This window comes from Chiloscyllium punctatum, chromosome 2, assembly GCF_047496795.1.
Source record: "Chiloscyllium punctatum isolate Juve2018m chromosome 2, sChiPun1.3, whole genome shotgun sequence".
In the NCBI taxonomy this organism is placed as follows: Eukaryota; Metazoa; Chordata; class Chondrichthyes; order Orectolobiformes; family Hemiscylliidae; genus Chiloscyllium; species Chiloscyllium punctatum.
This window is the reverse complement of record NC_092740.1, coordinates 43697037-43714043: the sequence shown is the minus strand read 5'-3', so window position 1 is coordinate 43714043 and position 17007 is coordinate 43697037.

Here is a 17007-nt window from a genome sequence, read left to right as displayed (position 1 = left end):
CAGCTCAGCACCATCCTCATGACCTGTCCCATCTATCCCTCTTCCTTCCCACCCATCCACTCCACCCTCCTCTCCAACCTATCGCCTTTACCTCTTCCTCCATCCACCTATTGCATTCTCAGCTACCTTCCCTCCAGCCCCATCCCCCTCCCATTTATCTCTCCCAAAGTTCCCAGCCTCATTCCTGATGAACATCGATTTTCCTGCTCCTCAGATGCTGTCTGACCTGCTGTGCTTTACCAGCACCACATTCTTGACCCTAATCTCCAGCATCTGCAGTACTCACCTTCGCCTTGGATTACCAATCTAGTGACATTACTGTTATGTCAAAACATTGACAAACTAATATATTGGCCCAGAACATCTGATCAGAATCTGAAAGCATACAGATGATCCTGACTGGACAGAAAAACTGCATACTTATCCTGAGAGGAGTTCTTCTGATAACTTCTGGGCCAGGAGCATTCCTAGCCATAGCAATCTTGTTCAGGCCAGGAATGTATGTAGCCAACATTGTGGTTAACTGCCATTGAAACTACATTTCTTTTTGAAACAATTTCTGGCATTTCTTTTAGGATTCAGATGAATACGTGTACCAGGACACTCTCACCAGCTTGCATCCTCTCGGCCCAAAATTTCCTTGGGATGAACACCCAGGTCTTACAGGACAACAGACCAACAACAGATTTGGGGAAATGAGGAATTTCTTCAGACAGTGCAAAGATGAAAGAAGTTGAAATCAAAAAGCATTGCTTATCTCTCACACTCAACCAACTCCTTTCCACTTTCAACACCATAATTCCAAACAAACTCATCTCCAAACTCTGGGACCTCCCCCCACTGCAACTGGATCCTTGACTTCCTGACCAACAGATCACAGTCAGTAAGGATGAGCAACAACATCTCTTCTACGATAATCCTCAACACCGGTGTCCTGAAAGGCTGTGTACCCAGCTCCCTACAGTACTCCTATATACTCATGAATATGTGGCCAAACTCCACCCCAACTCCATTTATAAGTTTGCTGACAATGCTGTTATTGTAGTTTGGATCTCAAACAACAATGAGACAGAATACAGGAAAGAGTTGGAATACTTAGTAGCATGGTGTAAAGCCAACAATCTCTTCATCAATGTCAGCAAAATGAAGGAGCTGATTATTGACTTCAGGAAGTGGAATGGAGGGCATGCCCCTGTCTGTATCAATGGTGCTGAGGTGGAGATGGTCAAGAATGTCAAATTCCTGGAGGTGACGATTACCAACATTCAATCCACATGCAGTCAAGAAAGTACAACCCCTTGACTTCCTCAGGAAGCTAAGAAAATTCAGCATGCCCATAAAGACTCTTACCAATCTTTATAGATGTACCATAGAAATCATCCTATCCAGATGCATCACTGAGTGATTTGGCAACGGCTCTTCCCAAGACTGCAGAAACTACAGAAATTTGTGAACACAGCCCAGGTCCATCACTCAAACCAGCCTCCCATCCATATACTTCCTGCTGCATCAGGAAAGCAACCAGCATAATCAAAGACCCCTCCCTCCCTGGTTATACCCCCTTCCATTCTCCCCTGTGAGGTAGAAGATATAAAAGTTTGAATACACATACAAACAGATTCAAAATCAGCTTCTTCCCTGCTTTTTCAGACTTTTGAATGGACCTCTTTAATGTGGATTTCTTTAATTGATCTCTCTCTGCACCTTCTTGGCAGCTGTAACACACTATCCTGTTACCCTGATGAACATGTATAGTACGATTTGCCTGTAAAGCATAAGACAACATTTTCACTGTACCTTGGTACATGCGGCAGTAACAAATCAAATCAAAATCAGAAGAATCCTTCCTGAGATAACCTCAGATGTCACAGAACCTTGAACCGTGGCATTGAGGACGGCAGCCAAGGCAATGCACTTTGACTGGGCATTACTGAGGGTAAATGTAGCATGCAGAGATTATGCAAGGGCCTGGGCAGACTTACATTTACATTATGAGTGACAGTACAGAATCAGTGATGATTTCACACATCCCTATAAGGTAAGATTCATTCTATATGTCTGCTTTTCAAGAGAATGTACTGCCATTAATAATTTTTATACTGTGTTAACATTGTTTTGATACTTCTGTAATGCTTTTGACATGTATAGTACGATTTGCCTGTAAAGCATAAGACAACATTTTCACTGTACCTTGGTACATGCGGCAGTAACAAATCAAATCAAAATCAGAAGAATCCTTCCTGAGATAACCTCAGATGTCACAGAACCTTGAACCGTGGCATTGAGGACGGCAGCCAAGGCAATGCACTTTGACTGGGCATTACTGAGGGTAAATGTAGCATGCAGAGATTATGCAAGGGCCTGGGCAGACTTACATTTACATTATGAGTGACAGTACAGAATCAGTGATGATTTCACACATCCCTATAAGGTAAGATTCATTCTATATGTCTGCTTTTCAAGAGAATGTACTGCCATTAATAATTTTTATACTGTGTTAACATTGTTTTGATACTTCTGTAATGCTTTTAGCAGGATTAATTTCTAAAGTCTTATTTTGTTTTAAAATACATAAGAACTATACTTCAGAGATCCAGGGTAGAAGGACCCTAGAATTAATATCATTTGTGTTAAAGTGCAATCCAATCATTTAACCTAAAGGTATAAATAATGGAAGGAGAGCTCAAGACGGTGGTTTGCTCCCCAGGCTCTATGTTGAATGTTGGGCACGGTCCAGTGCTCAGTACCAGCATGTGTCCAGGAAGTGTCTCCAGCTGCAGCTCCTGGAAGCTGGGATTCAGAGCTGGGGCAGCGGCTATAGACACTGTGGAGTATGCGTGAGGTTGGGAATATTATGGATAACATGTTTAGAGAGGTGGTCACTCTGCAGGCAGCGGAGGAATGGGTGGCCAACAGACAGAGTAAAAGGATGGGACACGTCGTACAAGATCCCCTGTGGCCAATCTCCTGCAAAACCTGTATGTTGCTTTGGATAATATTGTGGGGAATGACCTCTCAGAGGAAAGTGGCAGCAGCCAAAGCCATTGTATAACAGTTAGCTCTGCTGCATTGGAGAGGAGGACAATGAGAGGGGATGCTAAAGTAACAGGAGATTCAATTGTAAGGCAACAGATAGACAGCCTCTAGGCTGGAAATGAATTTCCCAGGATTATATGTTGCCCCTGTGTGCTTGGGTCCAGGATGTTTCATAGCAGTTACAGGACATTCTGAAGCAGGAAGCTGGATAGGAAGTGGTCATGGTACACATCAGAACCAAAAATATGGATAAGAAAAGAAATGAGGTCCTGAAAACAAAATATAGGGAGTTTGGGAACAAGTGATAAAAAGGACCTCAAAGGTAAGTGATCTTGGGATTGCTACTAGTATCATGTGCTGGTCAGAGTAGAAACAGCAGGATATATCAGATGAATAGATACCTGAAGAGATGGTGAGAGGGGGACAGTTTCAAATTCCTGAGCCATTGACATTGGTTCTGGGGGAGGTGGCACCAGTACAAGTTGGATGGGCAGAACCAGAACTGATGTCCTAGGGGACATACTCACAATGAACTCAGGAGAGCTTGAACTAGGATTGCAGAAGGTTGAGGACAGGGAGTCAGTAGAGAGGGAAACATGGACAAATAAAAGACAGATGAGAAATAAGAAAAATTATAGACAGAGAATTCAAGGGTTAGAATCGAGCAGGGTCACAATGATTGGGATTAAGAATACTATAAAGACTAGCGTTAATGCCTTGTATCTTAATGCACAGATCTTTCAGAATAAAATGGATTAATTAGTCATGCAAATAGATCAAAACAGGTATGATATGATAGGGTTTACAGAGATGTGTCTGCAGGGTGACCAGGAATAGGAATTCAAAAGATGGACATAAAGGAGAAGGAGGTGGGGTGGCATCCCTGATTAAAAAGGAAATTGATGCAATTGTGAGGAAGGATCTTAGCTCTGGTGAAGTGGAATCTGTAAGGGCAGAAAATGATTGCAGGTGTTGCATTTAAAGTCCAAAACTGTCGGAGTAGTATTGGGATAGCATTATGGATCTATATGTTTCAGAATCAACTTGAGAAAAGGCCATCCTTGACTGAGTATTGTGTCCTCAGCCGTTTTTTTACCAGCCCATACTGGTAGCGTTTTGTTCTTCTTTCTGCTCATACTGTGTGTGTACACCAATATCATTTGAATGCGACTATTTCCCCAACTTGCCGATGCAAATGTGCTTTTGAAGGAATGGAAGGAAATGGAAGGAATAATTGACAATCCAATTGTGTATGGACCCTTAGGGAGGTGTGACCATGTTGGTTAGAATTCTTCATTAGGATGGAGAATAATATGTTGTTTCTGAGCTTCTGAGATTTTGAGATTACTGAATTTAGAATCAAGTAAATTGCAATGATATAAAGCACAAGCTAGCTAACTTAAATTGGGGAGCATTACATAAAGGAATGAAGTTAGATCAACAAAAGCAAACATGTAAAGAGTGCATGGACAAACGTAAAAATTATTCATTCCAGTTTGGCATAAATATAAAATAGGAAAGATGGTCAGACCATGGATAATGAGGGAAATTAAGGCCAGTTATAAATCCAAGGACGAGGCATACAAGTTGGTCAAAAAAGCACCAGCCCTGAAGATTGGGAACAGTTTAGATTCCAGTAAAGGAAGACAGTGAGATTGACTAAGAAGGGGAAAATAGAGTATGAGAATTAGCTTGCAGGATACATACAAACCAATAGTAAAAACTTTGATAGATATGTGAAAAGAAATATTTTGGTAAAGATGAGTGTACATCCCGTAAGAATGTCAGAAACAAGAATTTAAAATGGGGATCAAAGAGGTGGCACACCAATTAATTACATATTTCTGTTCTGCCTTCACAAAGGACAACACAAATAATAGCCCCAAAAAATATGGGGAAACTCAGGGTCTAATGAGAAGGAGACATTGACAGAATTAGTATTAATAGAGAAATTGTATTAGGGAGGCTAATGGGATTAAAGGCAAATAAGTCCCCAGGACATGATAACCTTCATAGCAGAGTACTTAAGGAAGTGTCCCTATAAATTTCAGGTGTGATAGTGATCATCTTTCAAAATTCTATAGACTCTGGAACTATTTCCCAAGAATTTAAAGATCTCCTTCTTACCCCATGTTTCCAGCCAATGTATTTGGTCTTACTTCCTATTTCTGAACTCACTGGCACATGGTATTGTGACCAACCTGAAGATTACACCTCTTAAGGTGCAATTTCTACCCAGCTCTCTAAATTCTGACTGCAGGACTATATCCACCCTTTCTACGTACATTGGTTGATACGAACTTACACCTTGACCGCTGGGCAATGACCCTCCTTTGGAAGAATGTCCTGCAGTCACTATCTGATAGTATTGACCTTGGCAATGGTAAGGCAACGTAATATTGTGGAGTCATGTCTTTGGCCTCTCAAATGCCTGTCTGTCCGCCTAACTACTGAACCTTCTATCAGTAGTGTTCTTCCATTCCTCATTCTTCCCGTACAGTTGGCTTATCAATGGTGTGTGTCTTGTATTGCTACACTTCTCTACGGAACCATCAGTGTCACCAGTATCCTGACGGAAAACTAATTCTTGAGCAGGACTCCATTGGGCTTCTGCACTATCTGCCTGATTCCACTGGACTTCCTGGTTGTCACCCAATTGCTAGCTTCCTGCATTGCCCTAAACCACAAAGTGACCACTTCCCTGCCCATATTATCCATGGCTTCATGGATTACTCCAGCCACTGCTCAATTTTCAAAACCTGTTTCTGCAGCTAGTAACACAAGGTCATCAAGGTCACATGAATGTCAACAATGCAACAGGAATGGCATCCCTGAAGCTGACCTGACCTACTCCAATTTAAGATTACTTTTGGACTATTTATTATGAACTAACAATTAGAGATTAATGCCCAGAAGGAAGAATCAAGTGAAACTAACAGAAAAAGCGATAATGTTGACCTGAGCTCGCACCAGAGTAACCTGCTCATACCAGGAGCAACCAGAAAAACGAGTAAATCAATACAGAAATAATTTGGATCCAAAATATGACCATTCAACATCAGATGTCCCACCCAGTCTTGTGAGCTGCTTCATCAGTGCTCAGTCAAGCTGAGAGGAGATTGTATTTTCTTTGTAAACGGCATTCAGTAGGGGCAGTTAATTTGAATCAAGATTGTATGCCATGACATGGAGTCAGAAAAAAGAGACAGAGAAAGATCTCAGCTTTTAATCAACATTCAAAATCTGTAATTAAGTCTCTTTATGTTAATACATTATTTTAATGGCTTTACAGGGCGGGGTCAGGGAGGTTAGTCTATGGGAGGCTGTGTCGTGTTAATGAACCGTGCGAACATTGCAAAGGCAGCACTTTTACCAGCTATGCGGCTGTGCATTTGCATTGCGACTATAAGCTTATGGCCCAGCATGGCTAAACCCTTTGTCTTTTACATCCACAATACTCTGCTCACACTACCTCCACAAACAGGGGCTAAGCTTCAAATCAGACAAGCTCCAAGATTTCAACAAGAAGCCACTTGCATGAAGTTAACTTGTAAATAATTGTTGCAATTATGTTTTCATTTTGTAAGTAACTGTTGCAGTTGTGTTCATTGTTGCATTGAATTTATTAATCCACGGAAATATATTTAATCTCATGTTTTGGAGTAGGGGTTTTTTGAGATTCTTAATCAAAGTTTAAAATTAAGCTATCCTTGCTTCATTACAATCCTTTAAGTTCAATGAAGTTCATGGCTGAAATCCATCAATTGTCTTTGAGTTTGCCTCAGATATGAAGCTTAAAAGCCACATTAACAATGAAAAGGACATACGTATAGGCATATTGGCATATCACATTCAAACTATAATGGTGTACACATACTTACACAGTGTGAGCAGAAAGGCCAGCTAGATGTTACCAGCTTGAGCTGGTAATAATGGCCAATGACAGCTAGTGTGTGATGCAGAGTGACACCAACAGTGTGGGTTCAATTCCTGGCTGAGGTTACCGTGAAGGATTCCCAACTCGACTTTTCCCCTCACCTCAGGCATGGTGACCCTCAGGTTAAACCACTCCGAGTATTTCTAATGAGAGAACAGCCCTATGGTTTGGTAAGTCTATGGTGACTATACCTTTAATGGACCAGTGGACAGCTTCAACTGCTAGTGACAACTTTTGTTCCTTCTAATTATTCTTGCCACTGCACACAACTCCAAGATCCATACATAGCAACAACTTCTGGAACTAGTCATCAATGAATTTACAAGCTGCTACCATTTCTCCAGGTCCAGTGAAACTGTCTTTCCTTCTTTAACAGCTGTCTCTCTTTGTTGCTCATTCAGGTTTTCTTTTCAAACTCGGTTCTCTCTTGGAATTTTCAATTCCTAGTCTCCTGGATTCCGACAGAAAATGAAAGTAACAGCCCCACCCCTTCATCAAATTCCTAGAGTCACAAAACCCACTGCGATCCCATTGAGTCCTGCTGTACTCCATCAAATGCACAAAAATTCTCTTGCTATTTCAGATACCACTGAGATTGAAATGATTTTTCTATCTGATCGTTGAACGACCAGTTCTTAGGCCATTTCCATCATTCACTAAATGATGGCTGGTCTGGTTATGGGCCCAGTTCCACTTTCCTACCTGCACTAATTGTGATAATCCTTGGTTCCCTCACTGATTAAAAATCTGTCAATGTCACCCTTGAGTACTCTTAACAATCCAGCCCAGAGAGGATGTGTAGCTGAACGACAATGTGCAGTCTCAATATTAGAGCATCAGCATGTACCAGCAGCCTACACAGCAACCACACTGCTTGTGTTTCATGTCTAAAAGATAAAGGGACAAACCTTAGAGGGGTCAAATGGGACTACTGTCAGGGGCTCATCCAATGCACTACATGAGATAGGCCAAAGGCAGTCAGTCACTTGATCCTACTCCTGGATGGGCCATAGTCAGTCCTGTCAGTCAACTCCAACCTGTCTGGGACTACAGATACATCAATTGGAGAGCTGTGAAACCCATAGGTCCAGAGGCTGGTTCCTATTCAGTCATGGCTATCTTCAAAACTCAGTCCAGGGTTGGAACCATGGTCAGTCCTGGGCTTTGGACAATAAAGATCAGGGGTCTAATGAGAAGGTTTCAGTCCATGGAGTATTGAGCAAAGTGGCAAGTTTAAGTCTGGGAATGAACTGCATTACATTGTGAATCTGAGGAGACAGTGACACTTGAGGAGGGCAGCTCCAAATCCTGAGAAATGGCACTGACTGAAGCTGGTGTCTGGGTCCAGATTAGCTGGGTCTGGTGGGGTGGCCTGCTTTGATGGTTTGCAGGATAGAGGATGGCCCTCCTCCCCAGCATCCTGTCCCCAGCACCTTAGGATCACTGTCCATAATGTGAGGCCTAAGCTTCCCCTTCGGGGCAATGTCCTCAATGATAATGGTCCTGAACCACAGTGTGATGGGCAGTTCTTGGCTTGCAACTTCTGGAGCTAGGCTTTAAATAAAGTGCCAGAAGCATGGACACTGCAACGTATTAAAGGCAGTGTACATTTCTGTCACTCCTTCATGAATTGAACGCCAAAGAGGCTGATTGCATATTTAATGAGCAGTGGAGCAAATAACTGAGCTGGAGAAATTCACATGGGCCAAATAGAGCACCACCAAGAACCTCCCTGAGAATGACACTTTCCAAAAGATGGGACATTTGAGTTCAACAATGATGGATGTACATTTGCATTCTATGCTTGTCGCTGGATACATCATAGGTTTTCAATATCTCACTCATCATGTGGTAAACTCGTCCAAAAAACATAGTGCTAAATGGGTGAAGTCCCATGTGCTCAACTGAACATAGAGCCAGGAAGAGTAGAGTTATGAAAGAATGTCCACCTGGTCACATTTTACAACCCTCTGTACCAAAAGCTGCTGAGTCACCAGCCCAAACATCTGCAAGATCCTTTCAAAGTTGCATCCTCTTTCTCAACTCTTCCATTCTTTGTCCTAAATACTCTTTCTTCAATCTTTTAAAGCTGTCTATCTCTCTTGCTATCTGTTAGATTCTTTGCTCTGCTTTACAGATCTCACCTGATATTTATCTCCTTCTATCCCCAAATATCCCTCAGTTTCACCGATATTTTCTAATCAGCCAGTCCCGAGATGTTATTACACACCTTTGTATCAGGGGGGACCTTCTGGGCCTTCTGGCACAACAGTAAGGACACTGCCAATGCGTCAGAAGAGCCCTATCTCTCTCAGTCCTATATTTGTCTTATTTCCAGTTCATTCTACTGGTCTGTTTACTCCTGGATAATTGCCAATGTGGCACTGGCTTAGTAGAGGATTAGAATATTAAACCCTGATTGTCAGTTAGCTAAATAAAAAAAAACTAACCGCCTTTCCCTAACTATTAATGGCACTGACATTGTCAAGTCCTTCATCATTAATGTATTGGGGAAAGGTGGTTAGCAAAGAATGGAGTGGGTGTCACCCATCACAGCTTAGTTAGACCAGACTTTACATATTGGTGACCACTGAGAGAGGGCAGGAAATGACTCATCTCCTTTCTTCAGAGAGCCTCTCCATCACCTGCAAGACTCAAGTCAAGATTGCGATGATGGTTCTTATCCCATGGTTCTTGCAGCAAGAACTTAAAAAACCTCAGTACAATGCAGAGCATGCAATATTAGCAATGCTGCTTGCACCGGATTCTATCCAATTCCTAAACAATAGTGATTGTTGTAATATGTACCATGTACCATATATAAAATTAATAGCATTTCTGAGTCTCATGATGTACCACACTGGGAAGGGTAAAAATTAGCAATGTCACCAATGATTGGTGTTCCTTCATCATCACTTGATCAAAATTCTGGAATTCCTCAGAAAACAGTTGGAAGAAGGCCATTCCGACCAAGTCCATTGGTCAACCACCAACTTTTCAGGCAAAAAAAAATGAGCAAGGAATGCAATCTGGTCAGTGGCATCAACATACCAGACAATTTCAAAACATATCGGTGAAGAATTTCAATCTGTCTTTTGGCTCTTGCTTTTTGTGTAGTCAGTTTCAAATTGTCTGTGTATTCTTAGCAACTAATATTTAGGGTTGATAGCATCAGCTTTCATCATTCAGTAAGAGATGTAAGACTGTCAGCAATGCTGTTAATTTTTCTCAACAGCAATCAGAATAATTGTGCAACCACTGGGATAACAGCAAGAACTTAGCTGATACAATGACACTTTATAAATCAAACTGGTATTATAATGCCCTTAATAAACACTAGGGTCTTGCCACAATAATTAAACAGCCCCTAGTGAAATCTACTTGCTTGCTTTGTTTACATTCACTGATGAGTATATATCCATGCAATATTCCATTCTGTACTTTTCCACATGACACATAAATCTGCCAGAAGTGCACAAACAAATCTTCCTTTATGAAAAATGGCCCGTGGCCAATTATTTCCATGAAGCAAGCAAAATACAGTCCTCACAAAGTCAACATGAGTCACAAAGCAGAATCTTATTTGTCTATCATTTCAATGTATGAATGACAGCTCCATTAAATGCTGCCAAGCCCAAATACCATGGAAATACCCAAACTTTATACATATAAATAAATATAAATTCCATGTCTGATTCAGAAAGGAAATGCTGTAACTTTGGTGAGCTTTTATTTGATTCTAAAATATGGCCAAAATATTTCTGAAGTAAAAAGAGTCACATTTGGTTGAATAATTCCTGAAAGCAAATCATTATGGGAATGATCGTAGCTCTCTCTGAACATTAGGAATGGAGCAGGGCTGCAGGCAATAAAGAATGGTTGAAGTTAATGGTAATTTCTGCAGCCCTGTGAGATTGACACTTCAGGTTTCAGGAAAGGTTAAGTATCCTATAACTTAAATCCCCTCCTAAGTTGATACCACTGTGACCATCCTACCAGGTGAGGCATCCCTTAAGTCAGTAACATCAATAAGGAATTTTTTAAGAAGCCTCAGTACGGCCTACAAGAATAGCAATGGCTGGTTCTGAGCCAAGGGATGGTTTGGATAGAGCACAAATTGCCTAGATTGTTACTGAGGCTTAAATTGGAACTGTTTGGAGTTTATTTTATTATAACGGAGACTAAGGGCAAACCTTTCCCATCTGCAGTGTTTTTATCAAGTGAGATTCAGCCTAAATCCAGTCCGTCATGGCTCAGAGTGACATTTCTTACACAGCCTTCTGCTTTTTGCCTGATGAGTTATGCAAATTAGCTCCTGTGGCACTGCATTCATTGTCTCTTCTTTATAGCTCACAATCAACTCACCTTCCCAAAACAGTAACCCTTTCTGCTTCCTATTCACTGTAGACACCTCAGCACGTCCCTTGCTCTTGCATCCCACCAAATGCTCTTCCATCCACTCCCATCAGTTCCTTCTATTGTCTCTTTACAGGAAAAACTGGCCTACTTAGTCTGTAGGGGGTGTGATGGCCGAGTGGTATTATCATGAGACTATTAGTTCAGAAACTCAGCTAATATTCTGGAGTTTGAATCTGGCAGAAGGTGGAATTTAGATTCAATTCTTTAAAAAAATCTGGAATTAAGAATCTACTGAAGACCATGAAACCATAATAGGGATAAATATTCTCCAAACTGCACTGTAATACTGACTGTTAAAAAATATTAGTCTGGGTGACAGACATCTGCCAAAGGATGGTACATCATTCCTATACACATAATTGAAGGGTCATAGAGTCATTGAGTTAGCATGAAAATTGACCCTTCAGTTCAACTGATCCATGTGAACCAGATGTCCTAAACTGATCTACTGCCATTTGCCAGCACTTGGCCTTTAGCTCTCTAAACCTTTCGTATTCATTAAATCACTTTATCTGAATACACACAGAATTTGTAACAAGTTATAAAGTCATAGAGATGTACAGCACAAAACAGACTCTTTGCTCCAACTTGTCCATGCTGACCAGATATCCTAACCCAGTCTAGTCCCATTTGCCAGCACTTGGCCCATATTCCTCTTAACCCTTCCTATTCATATACCCATCCAGCTACCTTTTAAATGCTGTAATTGTACCAGGCTCCACCACTTCCTCTGAAAGCTCATTCCACACATGCACCACTCCCTGCGTGGAAAAGTTACCCCTTAGGTCTCTTTTATACCTTTCCCCCTCACCGTCCAATTTGCCCTCCAGTTCTGGACTCCCCCACCCCAGGGAAGAGACTTTGTCTATTTACGCTATCCATGCCCCTCATGATCTTATAAATCTCTATAAGGTCACCCCTTAGTCTCTGACGCTCCAGGGAAAACAGCCCCAGCCTATTCAGCCTCCTCCTATAGCTCAGATCCTCCAACCCTGGCAACACCCTTATGAATCTGTTTTGAACCCTTTCAAGTTTCACAACATCATTCTGATAGGAAGGAGATCAGAATTGCACACAATATTCCTAAAGTGACCGAACCGATGTCCTGTACAGCTGCAACATGACCTCCCAACTCCTATACTCTGACCAATAAAGGAAAGCATACCAAATGCCTTCTTCACTATCCTATCTAACTGCAACTCTACTTTCAAGGAACCTTGAACCTGCACTCCAAGGTCTTTTTGTTCAGCAACACTCCCTAGGACCTTACCATTAAGTGTATAAGTCCTGCCCTGATTTGCTTTTCCAAAATGCAGCGCCTCTCATTTATCTAAATTAAACTCCATCTGCCACTCCTCAGCCCATTAGCCCATTTCATCAAGATCCCATTGTATTCTGAGGTAACCTTCTTTACTGTCCACTACACCTACAATTTTGGTGTCATCTGCAAACTTACTGACTATACCTCCTATGCTCACATCCAAATAATTTATATAAATGATGAAAAGTAGTGGACCCAACACCGATCCTTATGGCACTCCACTGGTCACAGGCATCCAATCTGAAAATCCACCCTCCATCACCACTCTCTGTCTTCTACCTTTGAGCTAGTTCTGTATCCAAGTGGTTAGTTCTCTCTGTATTCCATGAGATCTAACCTTGCTAATCAGTCTCCCATGGGGAACCTTGTCGAACGCCTGACTGAAGTCCATATAGATCACATCTACTGCTCTGCCCTCATCAGTCCTCTTTGTTACTTCATCAAAAAACTCAATCAAGTTTGTGAGACATGATTTCCCATGCACAAAACCATGTTCACTATCCCTAATCTGTCCTTGCCTTTCCAAATACATATATTTCCTGTCCATCAGGATTCCTTCCAACTACTTTCCCACCACTGACATCAGGCTCACCGGTCTATAGTTCCCTGGCTTGTCCTTACCACCCTTCTTAAATAATGGCACCACATTAGCCAACCTCCAGTCTTCTGGCACCTCACCTGTGATTATCGATGATACAAATAACTCAGCAAGGGGCCCAGCAATCACTTTCCTAGCTTCCCACAGAGTTCTGGGGTACACCTGATCAGGTCCTGGGGATTTATCCACTTTTATGCATTTCAAGGCATCCAACACCTCCTCCTCCTCCTCCTCCTGGACATTTTTCAAGATGTCACCATCTTTTTCCCCAATTCTATACCTTCCATGTCCTTCTCCACAGTAAACACTGATGCAAACTACTCATTTAGTATCTTCCCCATGTCCTGCAGCTCCATACCTACATACACTTCCATAAGATTCCCCCTCCAGTTTCCTACTCTCGAAAGAAAAATGTCCTACTTTGTCCAATCTTTCCCCGTAACTCAGATCGTTGAGTCCTGGCAATTGTTCACAGTATTCTGGTGTGATCTGACTAAAAACTTACATTGTTTTAATAAGTTTATACATGCCATTTTTTAATGCACCATTCTCTTTGGAAATAAATACCATTAGTCCATTTACTTTCCATACAACCTACCGAAGTTGAAGGCTAGCTTTTTGTGATTTATGCAAAAAAACTATAAAATTCTTCTGTGCTGCAGCTTTCTGCACTTTTCTCCATTTAAATAATACTCAGTCCTTTTACTCTTCCGTCTAAAGGCATAACTTTACATTTTCCCACATTTTATTCCACCTGCCAAATTTTTGCTCATTAATTTAACCTATATTTATTTCTTTGTAAAATTCTGATGAGGGAGGGTCACTGGACCCAAAATGTAGATTTTGCATTCTCCTGACAGGTGTTGTCAGACCTGCTGAATTTCTCCAGCAATTCCCGATTTTGTTTTTGTTTTATATATCTTTGTATCATTTTGATTATCCTCATGATTTGCCTTCCGACTTATTTTTATATCATCAGCAAACGTGGTGACAGTAAATTCAAGTTGTTCATCCAAGTTATTAATGTATGTCATAAATGATTGTGGCCCCAGCACTGATCCCTGTGCAATTCCATTAGTTATAGGTTGTCATCATGAAAATGGCCCCTCAACCCCAGCTCTCTGTCTTCTATTAACTAGCCAATCTTCTATCCATGCTATCCCCTAACATCATGGCTGTTATCTTATTAAGCAGCTTTATGTGTGGTACCTCATCAAATGTCTTTTTGAAAATCCAAATATATTATGTAAGATTAGATTCTCTGCAGTGTGGAAACAGGCTCTTCGGCCCAACAAGTCCACACCGACCCTCCGAAGAGTAACCAACCCAGACCCATCTCCCCCTGACTAATGCACCTAACACTATGGGCAATTTAGCATGGCCAATCCACCTGATCTGCACATCATGGGATTGTGGGAGGAAACCAGAGCGCCCGGAGGAAACCCACACAGACACTGGGAGAATGTGCAAACTCCACACAGACAATCACCCGAGGCTGGAATCAAACCCGGGTCCCTGATGCTGTGAGGCTGCAGTGCAAACAACTGAGCCACTGTGCCGCTCCCCCTTTATCTATTCATTACAAATGTAATGAATTTGTCAGACGTAATTTCCCCTTCACAAAAGCAATGTTGACTCTGCTTGATCATGCTATGCACTTCTAGATGCTCTGCTGTTATATCCTATCAAATCTAACATCTTCCCAATGACATATTACAGTAACTGATTGTTGTCTCCTTCCCTTTTTGAATGAAGATGTTACATTAGCAGTTTTCCAGTTCTCTAGGACTTTTCTAGAATCTAAGGTTTCCTGGTAGATTATTATTAGTGCATTCACTGTGTCTGTTGCTACTTTAAAATTCTAGGATGCAACTCATCAGGCCTATAGCACCATTGGTTTCTCTAGATTTTTTTCTCTAGTGATGGTCATTATGTTTATTTCCTGTTTCTCCCCCTATTTTAGCCCTTGATTATTTAGTACCTTTGTAATGTTACTGATGTCCTCCATTGTGAAGTCTAAAGTAAAATATTTATTCAATTCCTCTGCCAATTTTGGGTTCCACATTATTATTTCCCAGCCTCTTTGTCTAAGAGGCCTATGTTCACTTTAGTTCCTTTCTTCCTTTTTATATATTTTAAAGAAGCACAGACAGTCTGCCATGATATCATTTGCAAGTTTACCCATGTAATTTATTTTCTCCGTTTTTTTGCTCACCTCCATGACAGTGGCTTGGTCTGGGACACTGGTGCAGGGGATAGAGTGGTCGCAGGGGATTGTATGTTGTAGTCAGGGATTTGGAAGGTCAGGGCTGGGAGTGACAGTGTCATGGGTGAGTGGGGCATGGGTAGTGTTCAGCACGGGAAGCCTGACCATGATATCCATGGGCTCCAGGGATTGGTGCAAACTAACCATCACAAGAACTGTATGTTCTGGCATTCTGGCTGAAGACTACTGCACACGAGGGGAAGGATAACAAGAACTGATTGTAGTGTTGCTGGCAGGGATTTCATTCCAAGACCACGCTTGACGGTTCAGCTTTGAGCTGAATGGAAGCTGTCGACTGTGTATGGGAAGCTGGACTGGCCACTTACAGTACTCCAAGCATTGTGCCCGGCCACAAACAGCCTTATGTTGCTCACAAGGAACTGTCCTTTGAAACCAAACAAGACGCAACTCCTCATGGAACACCTGATGCTTGGGGAGGAGGCCAAGTGGAAAACGTTGTGAGCTTATGGCCCTTCCTAGACATCATGGACAGGTTGGCAGTGCAAACATCAAGACTATCTGCAGGACATTACTCTTTCCACAGTATTCTACCATTAACATTTCTGGTTAACTACAGATGGTGGGCTTGTCCCTTGGAACTTTTCTTGTTGAAACAAAATTATTCTGCGTATGTTGAAACATCTCTGTAAATAATAGAGTTATAGAGTCCGACAGCACAAAAACAGACCCTTCAGTCCAACCAGTCCATGCTGACTTTAATTCCAATCTAAACTAGTCCCACCTACCTGTACTTGGCCCATAAATAAATGCCACCATATGCTTACGTTCAGCTCTGATGAAGAGTCAGCTAGATTTGAAATGTTAGCTTGCTTTCTCTCCATGGACCCTGCCTGAGCTGCTGTGGTCTCCAGCATCTTTTTGTTTTCATGTGTATTGCCCCAGCCTTTAACCTAATTTATCTATTCACTCCAGCCAGTTCTGCTTATATGCCTTATAGTTACTTCTTTGTAAATTAAAGAAAAAAATCAGAATCACTCTTCTCTCCTTCAAACTGAACAGAAAATTTAAATATATTATGGTCTGTTCTACCGAGGAATCACTGTGAGTTCGTTGCTTAATCTTTTCTAATTACACAGTACCAGGTCTAAGATCTAAGACCTTCCTTAAAGTACTGTATATACTCATGTAAAAGTCAAAATTTTTCGACTATTTTTTAAGTTTAAATTGATTAAGTCAACTATTACATGGACACGACTTTAGATGGGCTGAAATTCATGCTACAGTCCAAAACACAGTATCATTAGCAGAAGCCCAGCTGATCACTAAACGATAAAGACAAAAGACACAACAAATTGCGGTGATTACCAGATAAATACAATAGAAACAAAAATGAATTTAGAATTATTCTGTCCACTTTTTCTTTTATCCTCTTGTCGTTGGAGTAGCGATGACATCATCAGTGCAGCTGA